This window comes from Copadichromis virginalis, linkage group LG3 (assembly GCF_057382275.1).
Source record: "Copadichromis virginalis isolate Kocher_CV1m ecotype Utaka linkage group LG3, C_Virginalis_male_GT1.1, whole genome shotgun sequence".
NCBI classification, from domain to species: Eukaryota; Metazoa; Chordata; class Actinopteri; order Cichliformes; family Cichlidae; genus Copadichromis; species Copadichromis virginalis.
Window position 1 is genome coordinate 49,326,869 of NC_140620.1, and position 13,570 is coordinate 49,340,438.

Sequence of the window (13,570 nt, forward strand, 5' to 3'; positions counted from 1 at the left end):
CATTCAAGCCTATTTTTGTGTTAGCATGTGGGCACTTCAAAGTGAAAAATACCCCCCTCCTCCTTTCTCTTGTTGGAAGACAAAAGCTTTTCCACACAAGTGAGATGACAGAATGTGTTTACTCCTGCTTGCTGGCACTAGTTACAACCCCCCAAAAATCCTCTGCAGCTCCAGCCCAACAGGGATGTGCAGGGATCACAGTGTGCGCACACACACACACAAGGGGACTGTTGAGTGATTTTTATTCAAGTTTAGCTGGTTGAGTTCAGTCGATTGAAATGATTGGATCATCTCAGAGCATTAAACGTCAAGATTTATGCAAGAAAGTTGGAATGAATCGGTCTGGGATTGTTGACTCTGTGTTAAAAGACGAGGTTGTGCACCTGGTTGCTCAACTCAGTAAGGAATACAGCTCTCCCGTGTTGCAATCTCGAACTTAGGACTTGACACTTGAAACAGAAGAAAACGTTTCACAAATATATCTGCAGCCATTTTTTTGTAGCTACATTTTGCTCCAAAAAAATAAGGGGTTGAGTGTTAAGAGTCACTGCATGTCTTGGGTGCTTTTTGTAATGAATATTTCAAGAGATCATACCCCTACAGTCTCCACCAACTTGAAGGCTAATGAAAAATATATGGGACAAGCATAAGTTTTAAAGAGACAACAATATCACTGGGTGACCGGTCTTGTTGCATGGATCTGAAGCTACATCTTCCTCTGTCATGCAGAGGAGATGCCAGATCTTCATGCTCGGCTCTGTGGATATTAATCGGGTTGAAATGTATCAATTAAACGTTAGAGGGCCCTGTCAGTTAATCTCGGAGGCCAGCTCACTTTTAAACCTTGTGTCAAGCTCAACAAAGTAATTTTGCTCATTTTTCATTCATCAAGTTTCGAGGACTCAGTGTTTTGGTAATGCATCAGTATTATGACAACACAGGCGCTAGCTGTGTACAAAGCACCTCCAAAATAACTGCAGGCTATAGGTGTGAAGTAATTTGTTTTCAGCTGCCTAGCTTGCCGTGCTACAAGGTGTCAGTCCAACTTATCATAAGTGCTTTGCATCCACCTGTTTTCAAAATGCATTATCATAATGCTCCTGAAAGCCAGCGCTGCATAGTAATTGAGTTTAATCAGCTAAGGCGAGAGAAGTTGCTTAATTTTTCTTGTGCTTTCATCACTTGCAGGAATAAACACGTGAGCAATTTCCAGTATATATTTCAACAGACTTGACTGTGTTTGTAGCTGTTTTTTTTAATATTGTATATAATGCTTGGTGGATCATCACTGGATGACCATTTTTTTAATGCTCGGTTAATTAAGTGGAGTTTAAATAAGGATTATCCTCTTATGGTAATCCTGATTATTAGAATTCGTGGTCATGATTTTTTTGTTTTATTTTGCTACAATTAACAGCAAAGCTTTTTCATTATCAACTAATGAGTCATGTAGTCTTTTATTTTGAAAACCCTGTTTACATACTGATATTGCTGAGTTTTGTCCAGCACTGTATAAAGCAAAGATGTAGCAATGTCACATAAAAAGTTGGTAATATGGTTGTCATGGTGCAGTCGTGACAACCTCAGCACGCCAAAGTAAAGCAAGCGCACTAATAGTGTTTTTCCATCAGCGACCGAGAAACTGGGCCTCCGAGCCCCCAGCGGTGCGCTGAGTGCTTCTCTGCGAGTTGGGGATGGATAACATCTGACATTTGACTTTTGAGAAGAGGCCCCCATGCTCAGACATGCGTGGGCTGGAGAGACGGCGGTGGTGACAGCGGCGCGATGCCAGCCACTGATCCCAGCTGGAAAGCCGAGTCATTTATAGAACAGAACATTAAGTAATGCCACAGACTTGATCCTCGCCTTACGTGCGATCACCTGCACACAGACCCGCCGCATCGTGCTCATAAAGCGACCTGTGTGCCATCACAGTGTTTCTTTCTAATCGAGTACAAGCGCTGTGTATTGCAGAGCTATAAAATTACCAGTCGTGAGTAATTTTCCTTGAGGTGTTGTCATTCTGAGTAATATTTCCTCATTACAATTCATAAACCTTGTCATCAGGTTTGTTTGCATGGGAATAGGATTGCTGTGAGAAAGTCAGGTGATTTATAACCATCGAGGTTGTTTATAATTTTAAACCTGTGCCAGTCTGCTCTGTCTGTAATTTGTAATGTTAAAATTTCAACTGGGATTTTTAATTTTTTTTTCGGTGACGTTTGTGTTACCTTCCACTCGTACTTTGGTTTGGCACATAATTTCTTCATCTTGCGAGCAGTCATTTTTATTCAGAGGGAGTAAGGACGTAGATTTGTTGCTTTGTGAGACGGAGACAAAGCAATAAAGATGGCATCAAATTGTCTTAATTAAATTGGAGTTGCAGAGATGTGTTGTGATGAGACAAATACATTACACTCTGTTAAGTTGTGCTGCTACTAATGAATAGAAAGAACCCGTTTGAAAGCGTTAAAAGAAGAAGAGGGGCACTTTTGGCCATTATTTTTATTTCACTTAAGTGTAGTGGGATACAAAAAACACTCTCTGGGAGCTTAAACATAATGTTGGGTTAGTAGGTTTGTGAGTAATTAATCAACATTTCTGTGATCAAGTAATTTTTTTTTAAGGAGAGTTGCAGTGAGTGTCTGTATTTCTTCATCTCATGAGACAGCAAACAGATTGTAGCTGCTCCTGTGTGCGCGTGTGAGTGTGTGAGAGCAGCAGTTAATCTAAGGCTGCGATTGGTCAGACAGCTGACCCGTGGGTTGCTTGAGCCGATGCTCCAGAGCAGGCACTTAAATGTCAAATTGTCAATTTCATACCAAGTCTAGTTTAATTATCTTGGGAAGGAAATATCATCTTGATCTAAAAAAATATATTAACTGTGCACGATCAAAAAGGAGTTTGGGAGGCTCCAGCTGCTGTCTTGCATTGCGTTTCAGTGCCAGCTTTCCCGAGTTATTCCAGACAATGAGTTTGCAAGATTTAGTTTTTGCTTTCTGCTTTTGAACTCTTGAGAAAAAAGTTAGTAGGTCACTTTCCTAGGTTTCATAAGTCATCAGGGCCGCCACTTTCCAATTCCTTGACATACCTCCTTCGCATGCGAAGAAGTCTGGGGTTAGGAGCCTGAGGGAGGGTGGGCCACCTCCTCCACCTTTTGAATCTTCTGACAGCAGTCCACTTACTCAGCTCAACCCTGAAATGTCTCCCATAGCTGCAGCAAGATAACCGAACTAGCTATTGGTGCCTGCCATGTATGTGCTTGTCTGATCTCCTGTGAGGTTTCCTTTTTTTCTTTCTTTTTGAGATTTGATGGTTCTGATAACAATGCATTGCATCATGGCCTGAAAGGGAAGACCTGAGCTATCTCTGTTGTGGTACAACAGTAAGATATACGGTCTGCGGTATTCCAAACCAGAGTAAGTGCACCTTTACTGCTCATTAGATTAAAGAGGAATTAGGCTCTGTTGTGGATTTGGGGCACAGCAAAGCAGCGGATTTGGACAGATTAAGCTCCATATAGGGGGATAAAGGCAGCTCTGCTCAGAGGTTGTAATCTGACTCCATGCATTAGCTGCTGCTCTTGCTAATTCGTGTGAACAAATGGATGTTGGTTTTCGAGGGGAAAAAGTGTTTACCTACCTTTGCATTTTCAGGTTGTTGCTAAGCCTGCGAGTAGATTTTGGGGATTTTCAATCCTTTGAACTTGTGCTGTTGATACACTTGTCTAACCAGTACACATTCATAAGCAGCAGTTCTGTAGCTTATACGTTGATGGAAGCTGTTTTACTTTGGCTTTTTAATGTAGCTGCTTTCTTCATAAGGTGCCTTTTAATCACCAAATGTAAAAAATGTAAAATACCCAGAGTAGCATCTGTGACCCAGTGACTATAACACTGTTTTATTGTTTTTTGGGGTTAAAAAAAATCAACCTCTACATAAACAAATCCTCAGTTTTTTCCCATTTCATGGCATGTACACACCGACACATGTTGCTGCTGCTGCTATGAGCTACAGTGGCTAACAAAAGCCATTTGCAGCAGAGGCAGGAGTTATGTGTCATTGGATCCCTCTCTAGAGTTGGTTGCAGAACAGTCACAAATCAATCAATATAGTGTCTGCAACACATGTAACTACAGGCTGCGCTCCCAGTACAATGAGTGTGGGGGAGGAGAAGCTAACCCAGTGAACTGGGAGCAGTCGGGTGGCTGGGTTATATTAGAGGCTAGTAGAGCAGTAAATCTGCTTTCTCACTTTGACTCCTACTTGGAGGGCTGAGCATGGACAGCCTAGGAAGACACTAAATTTTTATAGGAGTTGTGCATCCGCGTGTGCACACTCGTGTATACAGGCATGCACGTTAGCTGCAACACTGGACACATAAAGTTAATTGAGAAAGCAGATTTTGGTAGAATTTACATAAAAAAAAAACATCTGTGTGCAGTTGTTTGGTAGCTTATGTTTAGCAAAAATTGGGGAAAAAGTTTTGTCAAAGAGCGTGCGTCATTGGCTGAACAACACTCGGTTCAATCAGCAAGCTGCTAAATCGTTATTTGACTTGATCCTGGAGTAATTTTGTGCTTTTTTTTTTTTCTTGCATTTTGTCAGTAACAGTTTGGTAAGTTAAAATTATGACTCCATTTGACAAACTTATGCTGGGAAAACAAGTGAGTCTGTATTTCGGCTATGAAGTAATTGCTCGGGGGTTTGTGAAACACTAAAGACTGAAGTATAATTAATTCCATGTAACTATGTTGAGCTGTTTCCCACTCATAAACTTCACCTCGGATGTGCCTCTTAGATAAATTAATGGCCACCCATCTGTATTCGGCAAGTTATTTGAGCACGATGTGTGTGTGAGAACGATGAATTTGGATTACTTTTGGATAATCGCCGCATTCTCTATTTTGAAAATCTGCTAACCAGCTGCCTTGTATTATTCCTGCAGCCTGCCTCGCCAGCCACTTTACTCTTTTGGTGGTCTTAGATATCATTCAGCTGCTTCTTCAGTGAGAGGCAAAATGGGACTTCAGAAACCAGTGGGTGACATCACAGTAGCTACGTCCATATATTTCTTCACAGTTTTATGATGACAAATGCCTGACCTGCCATTTCATGCCAAACTCACAGAGGCTGCAGAACAAGGACTGCAGGCCAGGACGTTGTAGGTTGGAGTTCAGTATTGAGAGACTCATGGGAGAAGCAGCTGATCAAGTTCATTATTTTTATTAATTTAAGGAATGGGACAATACAAAAGCAGTTTGAGAATTGCCAACAGTTTGATCTATTTCATATGTGAGTTTGCTAAAGTCAGATAAATGTTAACACCTCCAGCTTTATTCTCTGCACAAAGAATCGCAGTCTCTTAATATATTTGAACCTGCATGTACGTGCACACGTGGCCACCTTTAACTGCTCTGTGCATGAGACAGTTTTCACTACCCTGAGTAATGTTTTGTGAGCCCAAATACAATTTCTCTGCAGTAATGTGTTTATCTAGGACAAATATCCCGCGTGTAGACGCACACAGTATTTTGGCCTCAGTTTTCATGCCATGCTATTTAGCAGAGGAGTTTCCTTGTGGTGAAAACATACCTGCATGCTAAATGGGAGACTCGACTTCCTGGATTAGGTCAAGCCCCTGCATGGTGCTGTGTGACAGATGCAAACACAGTCGCACACTCTCCTGTGCTGGGCCAGGCAGTTGTTTGTATTTAAATACGAGCAGAATGAGTAAAGCCAACTGCTGGTTGCCTGTAAATGGTAGATTAGTAAGCGGAGAAAGCCATCCACAGGGGAAAGGGATGTTGTAACTTTTATGCCCGCTCATCAGCTCAGCGCATGCACAGGAGGGGAATGACACGGGAAGGGTAAACAGTGTTTCATGGCTAATGCCTGTTTGCAATTGCATCTCGCTGTTATCATAGTAGCATCTGCACTGGTTGACACCCACACACGTATACATACTGAGGCTGATGCAAATGTGACCTGTTGAAGATGAGATGGATATGCTGTTTTCTTTTCATTTCCAGCACATTGGAGTTTGCACCAGGGAGCACACAATAAACTCAGCAGATGTAAAACTCATATATTTTATCCATCATTATGACTTATCGAGGAAAGGTAAACCTCAGCTATGAGGAAGTCTGATACGATGGCTCTAGTTTGCCTTTTTTTTTTTTTTTCAGCTCGACACCGTGAAAAGGGACGAATTTCACAGGAAGACTGAGAAGAACCGTTGCTTCCTGTTAATTTCCCTGTTTTCTCATTGTGTTTTGATCATGCTGTCGTAGCAGAGCAGGATTTTACGCAGAATTCCTCGTTGCCTTCTGGGTGTAGCATTCCACTGTAGTGTTTGTTTTGGCAGCGGTCTGGTTTGGCACGTTACTGAAGCACCGGGAGCAGTATCAGCCAACATGGCATCAGGATTTAGACATGTTGCCCCGGTGGTTTGTGGCCAGTGACGAGTTTCAGGCCTTAAAAATGCAGTTTGACATTTTCCAGGCCAGGACCCATAGCTATGAACCAGGAGAGTAAAGTATCTGTGGCTCTCGTATTAAATACCGTGTGTAGCAGTTTCCAGTTGTCTGGCTAAATTAATGAAAGAATCCAAGTGGACTCACCATCCTCCCTTACCTTCTTATTAATCCTTTTATTTCAGCGAGCGCTCGAGATTTCTTTTACACGACGAGAAACTCCGTCTTTAATTAATCATCATCAGATTTTATGTATATACTTCAGTAAGGCTGTAGCAAGAACACACACACACTGAAATATTTATTTATGTTTCTGCCTGAGTGTTGGATAATGCGATTTCGTTTTAAGGAATTTAAACAAAGAAAACAATTCATTTTCACTCTTTGCTGAGAAAAGTCAAAGCTATTCCTGGGTTCTGCACGTTTTCTGCACATTTTTGCTTTGCAAAAATTATATTCATTGAGAAGACCAGCAATTACGGATGGGTGTTTAAGCACATTGCATGCTACGTGGCTGTACTGTGTAGGTTCATGGTGGATCTTGGTGCGTTAGATCCTGGTGCACCTTTTTCCCCCCTTGTTCTTCCAGGTGTTATCAGCTTACTAGTTAAAGTACCCAGCTTGTGGACAAGAGAGAAACTCCAGCTATACAAATACAGCTGGAGGTGAGTCGAGGCCCCAAGGTTTATTTACCCTCATTCACACGCGTTAATTATAGACCACCTGGCTGAAAATTAACCCTCTTATTCCATGTGCTGGTGAATTTGGCGTGTGCTTATCTTGGATTACCTCTGGAAAAAAAAAATCTGTCGTTGCTTGTTGCCGTGTTCTATAGTTGACCTGAGAGGAAGTTGTCTGGTGAGACTGGCATTTGTCTAATGGGATATGATGATTTTGGCTGAAATGCTTTATCAATACAGCCTTCAGGATATTACTTCAAGTTTTCACCTGCAAATGTTTCAAACCTGTGAAACATTTTTTTTGTTTGTTTTTCCAGTTTTACTGCCAAGCTGTGTTTTTTTTTTTTTTTTTTTTTTTTTTTTTTTGTGCTCAAAAAAGGACAAAGAGGCATTAAGTTTGCCCAAGAGCTGATGATTTCAGGCCACTCACTTCCTCCCACGTGGAGAGTGGAGCAGGAGGAGGACCACTGGCTGGCCCACTCACTCAAAACATTGCAGAGGCTGACCGAAGCCAGAGTCGTGACTGTGATGTGTCTCTGCTGGTGAGGGAGGGGCTTGGGGTTAGGCCAGCTCTAGAGGTGGCATATATATACACACATAATGTTCCCCTGCCTTTGCTGTTTCGTCTTTTGAATTAGGCCCCAGAGACAATTCGAAAAGCTCCAGTAAATTTCCTCTGGGATTACTCTCCACGTAATTGCAAGTATCTTGTTCTAAGTTCCATGATAGACCTTAGCTTTGGCAGTAACTCAAGGCAGAATTTGGCCTCGGCTGTTGCCACGTCAAATCGAGTCCAATCATAGGGCAAACTGATATCCCATTAGTCTGAACTCACAATATGCCTCAGCTAGCCAGATTGCGGCGAGGTTAGTGTGTCCCATGGCTCCGACTGATTATGTGCCTGTCCAAACACCACCAGAGTGCCATACATTACAGTGACCAATCACTTGTGCATCCTATTCCCTGTTGCACTCAGGGTATAAATATATATATTCTTTTGGGCTTGCCACTCAGGAGCAGTTCCATTTTTGCTTTATTGATTTGCATGCAGGGAGATTTTCAGCAAACTGCTGCTGATGCACTAGTCAGCTGTCACCGTTGTGCGTGTTCATACGTGTGCCTGTGTGTTCTCAGGATCGTGTAGTGACGACTCTGAAAAGCGTCAGATGCGAGGATGGAGGAGGAACCTCTCATTCCACTCATTTTTGTGTGTGTGTGTGTGTGTGTGTGTGTGTGTGTGTGTGTGTGTGTATTAAATTTAGTGAAAACTGAATCATGAAACTGTGGGAGACGTGTTGTTTCAGCTAATCTTCACTCCATGTGAACTCCCGAGCCAAAGATGTGATCTTTTGTTGGTAATTAATACCGTTGTCGCACCCCAGTCCTACACACATATGCTCCCTTGCTGTCATGCTCTTGGCAGCCTATTTATTGCTTTTGTATATCATGCAAGCCTTTCATACTAGCCTGCCCCCACATAAACTGGTAAGGTTGCAGAGTGACACAGCAGCTAAGTGGTGCACAGTTACTGCTGCGCTGCAGGTTTGGGTATGTCCACATTCATGTCACACAGTCTCAAGAATACTAAGGAGTACGATGTCTTTGACAGCTTTGCTGCCGAGGCTCGACAGTTTCACAGTTTGCCTTTTTTCCCCCGTTTCTTGTAGAAATGTCAGACATATTGTACAAGACCGATTATTTTCTTGTTTTACCTGCTCACTTATTTTTGTCTCTGCCTTGTATTCCAGCAGTATATTTTATATTACTGTCTTTTTCCTCTATTTAGCTGCACTTCATCCATTCCTGCTTTCAGCTATGACTGCAGTGTTTTTTATCTAGGCCACCGTCTGTATTTCATTCAGCATTTCCTTTCATTCCCTTTTGCGCACTTGCTTGCTCAGGCTGCTGCTCAACTGTGGCAGACCCACGCTCCAGGCCCGTCTCCCTGTATAGAACGTAATCCGATCCCTCGGGAGGAATGTGGTAAGCCTAGGGGACGGCCAAATCGAGGTACAAATCAGCTGGTCATCCAGCAGATTGTGTATCTCAAAGTAATTTTAAGCGACACTTGAGCAGTAATTAGAAGTGTGGACTCAATTTAGCATTTAGCCTCCACTGCTCATAATTCATGGTTATTATTTTATTTCAAACACTCCATGACAGCAGGGATGTAAGACAATAGTTTTAAGCTGAATTAAACATAAGTCGAGTACTTTCTGTTTTGCAGCCAGCAGTTAAGAGGGCCAGAGGCTTCATTTTAGCCCAACAGATGGTGCGAACACAGTACAGTTTTATGCAGTCCCACAGTACTGGGCTGGAGCCCTGCATGGGATGTCTCTATAAAGCCTGTTTGCTTTTGATGAAAGTAAATATAGTGTGTTAGAGCAGCAGATAACGTAAACACCCTGCCCAGGGTATGTGACAGTGCGTTTTGTCCTTGTTTGTCTTTCGAGGAGGAAATGGTTACCTGAAATTTAACTCCAGCGTTTTTCCTCTTTCTTTATGTAAACATGGACGTTATTCAGCATTTACAGTGCAGCGTGATCCGTTCTGGGGAAACCCAGAAACTGTTTTTAATAATTAGAGGGGAAAAAACTGACCCTCCACCCTCCTGTGTCTGATCTGAAAATGTAAGTGCAATAGAAGAAAGTCAAGACTCCCTTCAGGCACTCAAGCTGTCAAGTGAGCTGAACATACTCTGTGACCTGATCCTCAAGAACACATGAACCTTGGAGCAGCCCTGTTTATCCCAGAGGGATCAGGGGCATGACCCAGGCCGCACACTGCTGTTTGATCCACACAACCCAGCAGTGCTCGGAGTCTTATAAAGGCGCTGTCCATTGCTTATGCTCTCATCTTTGATTGGATGCTGGCTGGCGGATGGCTTTTCAATGCGATGCTTTAACTGCCTTTAATCTCACGGCTGCTAGCAAAGCCTGCACAGATGGTGCTTCAGCATAATACTCCTTTAGTGAGTTTTGAAAGTGCTTCCTCTGCTATATGGGGGTCAGGCTGGCAGCAGGGAAGGATGATTTACTTTACAGTCACTTTTAGCCTAGAAGAGTTGCATAACAGCAGCTACTTCAGGAGCTTCGTCACAGATTCTCCTGATATATAGAGCTCCTCTGGGGTGCTAACAATGGCGAGACAAGATGCGTGTGCGTGGTTAGTGTGGAGTTATTGCTCTTGCTGACTCAGAATTCCTTTGGTCTTTAGAGATGTAATTCCTTTGTTGCCCATCCTCTCTCCAAGCCCAGCCACGTGCTGCTTTTGCTTTTCTTTCTTGGCAGTCAGGTACCCCTGCTGGCAGGAGAACCCACCACACCCACACAATTTTGGCCTAGAAACAGCGATAGGCTTGAGAGGTGGGCGTGGGTAAGGGGGAGAAGGAAGCAATGGCAAAGGAAGGGAACTCTTAGGGGCCTTGTTGACTTGGCAAGAGGCGGGAGGAGGTGGCTGGCTGCGCCATCCCATTGCCTCACCACCTGTCCCCTGAAAAACCACGGTCAGTCTGCCAGAAATAAAAACTCTGCCATGGACCTCTTGGATGCAAATGCTTGATCCCACAAAAATCCTTGCTATAATATAAGTACTTTATACTTTCAGTATTATTTCTTTGCTATAAATACTTTCAGTACTTAAGTTGAATCATTTTGTTTGCCATTTCTGACCCATCCTAGTTATTTTGACACGGCATGGAGGAATGCTTTTCACATATGAGATGTAGCTATTCTTGTGTGGCGGGGAGGGTTTTCCCCAGTCCACACATCATTGTAATAGTTGGCAGTGCGGTATTCATTTTTAAATCAAACAGGTAGCGTCCCCAGCTGAGAAGAGTGGGGGGGTGGGGGTTAATTAATGATGAGGAATATTATCTACAGCTCAGGCTCTGTTTTATTTGGGTCAGCCTCAGGTCTGGTATGCTCCGTTTACCAAGTGTGGTTGCAAATATAGACTGGCCTCAACCCCTCTGTATGTGTCTAGTAATTGCATTCTAGAAATGCCAACATTGCGGCTGCCAACAAGCCCTCCTTGGGAGGTGCGATCACGCCTGTTGAGGCATATTATCTCTGAGGCAAGCTGTGAATGAGTACAGAAAACACTGAAGTCAGTTGGAGTTTCTGGAACGTAAAAGCATTTCGCTATTGATTTGCGCTCCATATTGTTTCACGTTACATAACACCGTATCCAGTTAGATTCTTCACTGTGTCATATGTATAGATTTGCAGTTGGATGTTTGATGTTGTTGTGCGTCTTGGTCCAGAACTTTCTCAGGTGATAGATGAAATGTCACAGTGTTGTATATAAATATGATCCCAATTTTTCAAGAATTCATGAATGTACTCTATTAACGAGACTTAATGTGTGTAGCAAATGTGTACTTTTCAGACTTCTCTTCGAAAGGTTCATATGTGTTTAGAAATTTTTACAAAGGTCTGGCAAAACAGCTTCAATAATGATCTCTACAGCTGACATCGACAAGCAGTGAAATAGTGATTTATTTACTTTCTATTTAGAAACTAAGACTGGGTAAATAGTAGTATATCATGTCGCTTGTCGAGCTAACATGATGCATTTTATTCTTACACATCTTCCAGTTTGAAAAAGTTTTAAAATGTATATGAACTGCAATGCACGAATGCAGTAATTAGAAAATAAATTTGGATTAAATTAAAATCACTATAGATAACGTGTTCAGTATTTTGCTTGAACCTTGTGTACAGGTTTTCAGGGAGTGTCTTGCATGTTTCAGCCAAACCACAATTTCCAAGTAGCATGACGTTGTGGTAAGAGTTTGGCTCTTAAAAAAACAAACATGTAAACAAACTGGAATTACCTGCTATCCAGAAATGTCAGTCACGGAAAGCATCTGATATATTTAAGAATTTCTTTGGGGCGGATTATTTTTGTTTTTTCACTGTTGACAGTGCTTTGAATAGAGGGGTAGCAAGCACGTGTTTTTTATTTTATTTTATATGACAACACTGAATCTGTATCCTGTCCAGCCACCTGTCTGCTTGTCACTGCGCACTCATAGAACAAGCCACCAACAAGAACCCTTTGTAGACTGGCTGCCGGCGCGCTCGCAGAGCTCTCCAAGGTTAGTGGGGACACATGTTCTCGATAGACCTATGTCGTCAGTCCTTCCCAATACAAGCGCCAGTTGACAGCGTGGTGGAGAGTGGCGCGAGACTGACACAAAGGCGGTTCTGTCGATGTACGGGGCCAGATTTTTGTCCAGACCGGAATATAAACATGTCCACCTAATCCCTTCTCAGATGCGTGACCTTTGCCTTTACCACCTGAAGAAAAGGTTGAACTTGTAGTTTGTCATTATGTCAAAGAATAGACACGAAAGACCTTGAGGGTAATCACATATCATTAGATGAAGTTGTGTTGAGTTGCCTTTGTTAGTTTTTCTTTTTATGGAGGCAGCCTTAGGTGTTTTGTAGATTAAAGCATGTGAACATATCTAGTAGCTTTCTCTTATTGCCTGTAGATGAATAATTAAGCCCATTAAATATTAAACGTAGCAGGAAAAATTAAAGGCGTTGGCTGCCTCTGAAGTGCTCAAGAGCAGAAGAGTACCTTGCATGCAGTGTCAAGGCCCTAAAAACATAAGAGAAGCAATGTTGCATTCAATTTGTTAACTTTTTGTTTTTAAGCTGGTGAATAGATGCCACACAGCATTACTTCTCTATCTGGCTGTGCCACAGGTTGCATTCGGAGCTTGCATAGAGCAAAGCATGCACCCTTAGCGCCCTGTCTTCCAGATCCTTTCAGCCTCCTCCATTGTTCCGTCTCTGCTATGCTCCAAAGCTGATTACAGCACCTTCTCTAATGAAAGCTAATCCTGTGTCACGGCATTGTGTAGGAGGAGGAGGGGGCAGGCCTGAGCCAGCAAAGCTAGCAGGGAATGTCTTCTTCAGGGCCTGTCAGAGTGGCTTTCAGAGGAAATGCCAGAAAGTGTTAACGTCTCCACAAACCTGCAAATCCGAGTTTTAAATGGAGTTTTTTTTCCTCTGCGCTGGCCCATTGTCCCTTAGTGACTTCTACACAACAGCAGCAATTTCTAAAATCCTCTATTAATTCCCCCCTATGTTCACAATAGTTGTTCAAAATATTTATAGGAAAAATATAGGGTACACTTTAAAGTGTTATATACAGAGATTATTATCCTTATGCCGTTTCCCTTCCCAAGTAAAGCTTCTATAAAACCTATAAACTACTTATCATGGGAGGTAACACAAGTCCAGGGATGTACAAGTGAAATCGGTGTGAATCATATCAAAGTTAGGATTGAGGTCTGAATGAATCTGCATTCAGTCAAAACAAGACGTTGCGCATTTTATTCCTTAACAGGATGTGTTTACATAATCCCAGCTAATCTTCTTACATACACCCACACAACAA

The 13,570-nt window shown here is 42.4% G+C and overlaps 1 protein-coding gene across 4 annotated transcripts in view; it reads left to right on the top strand.

Annotated features, from left to right (window-relative positions):
- Nucleotides 1–13,570, top strand: part of LOC146715075 (protein phosphatase 3 catalytic subunit alpha) — a 66,724-nt gene that overhangs the window by 1,147 nt on the left and 52,007 nt on the right. The gene's annotated exons all lie outside the window — the stretch shown is intronic.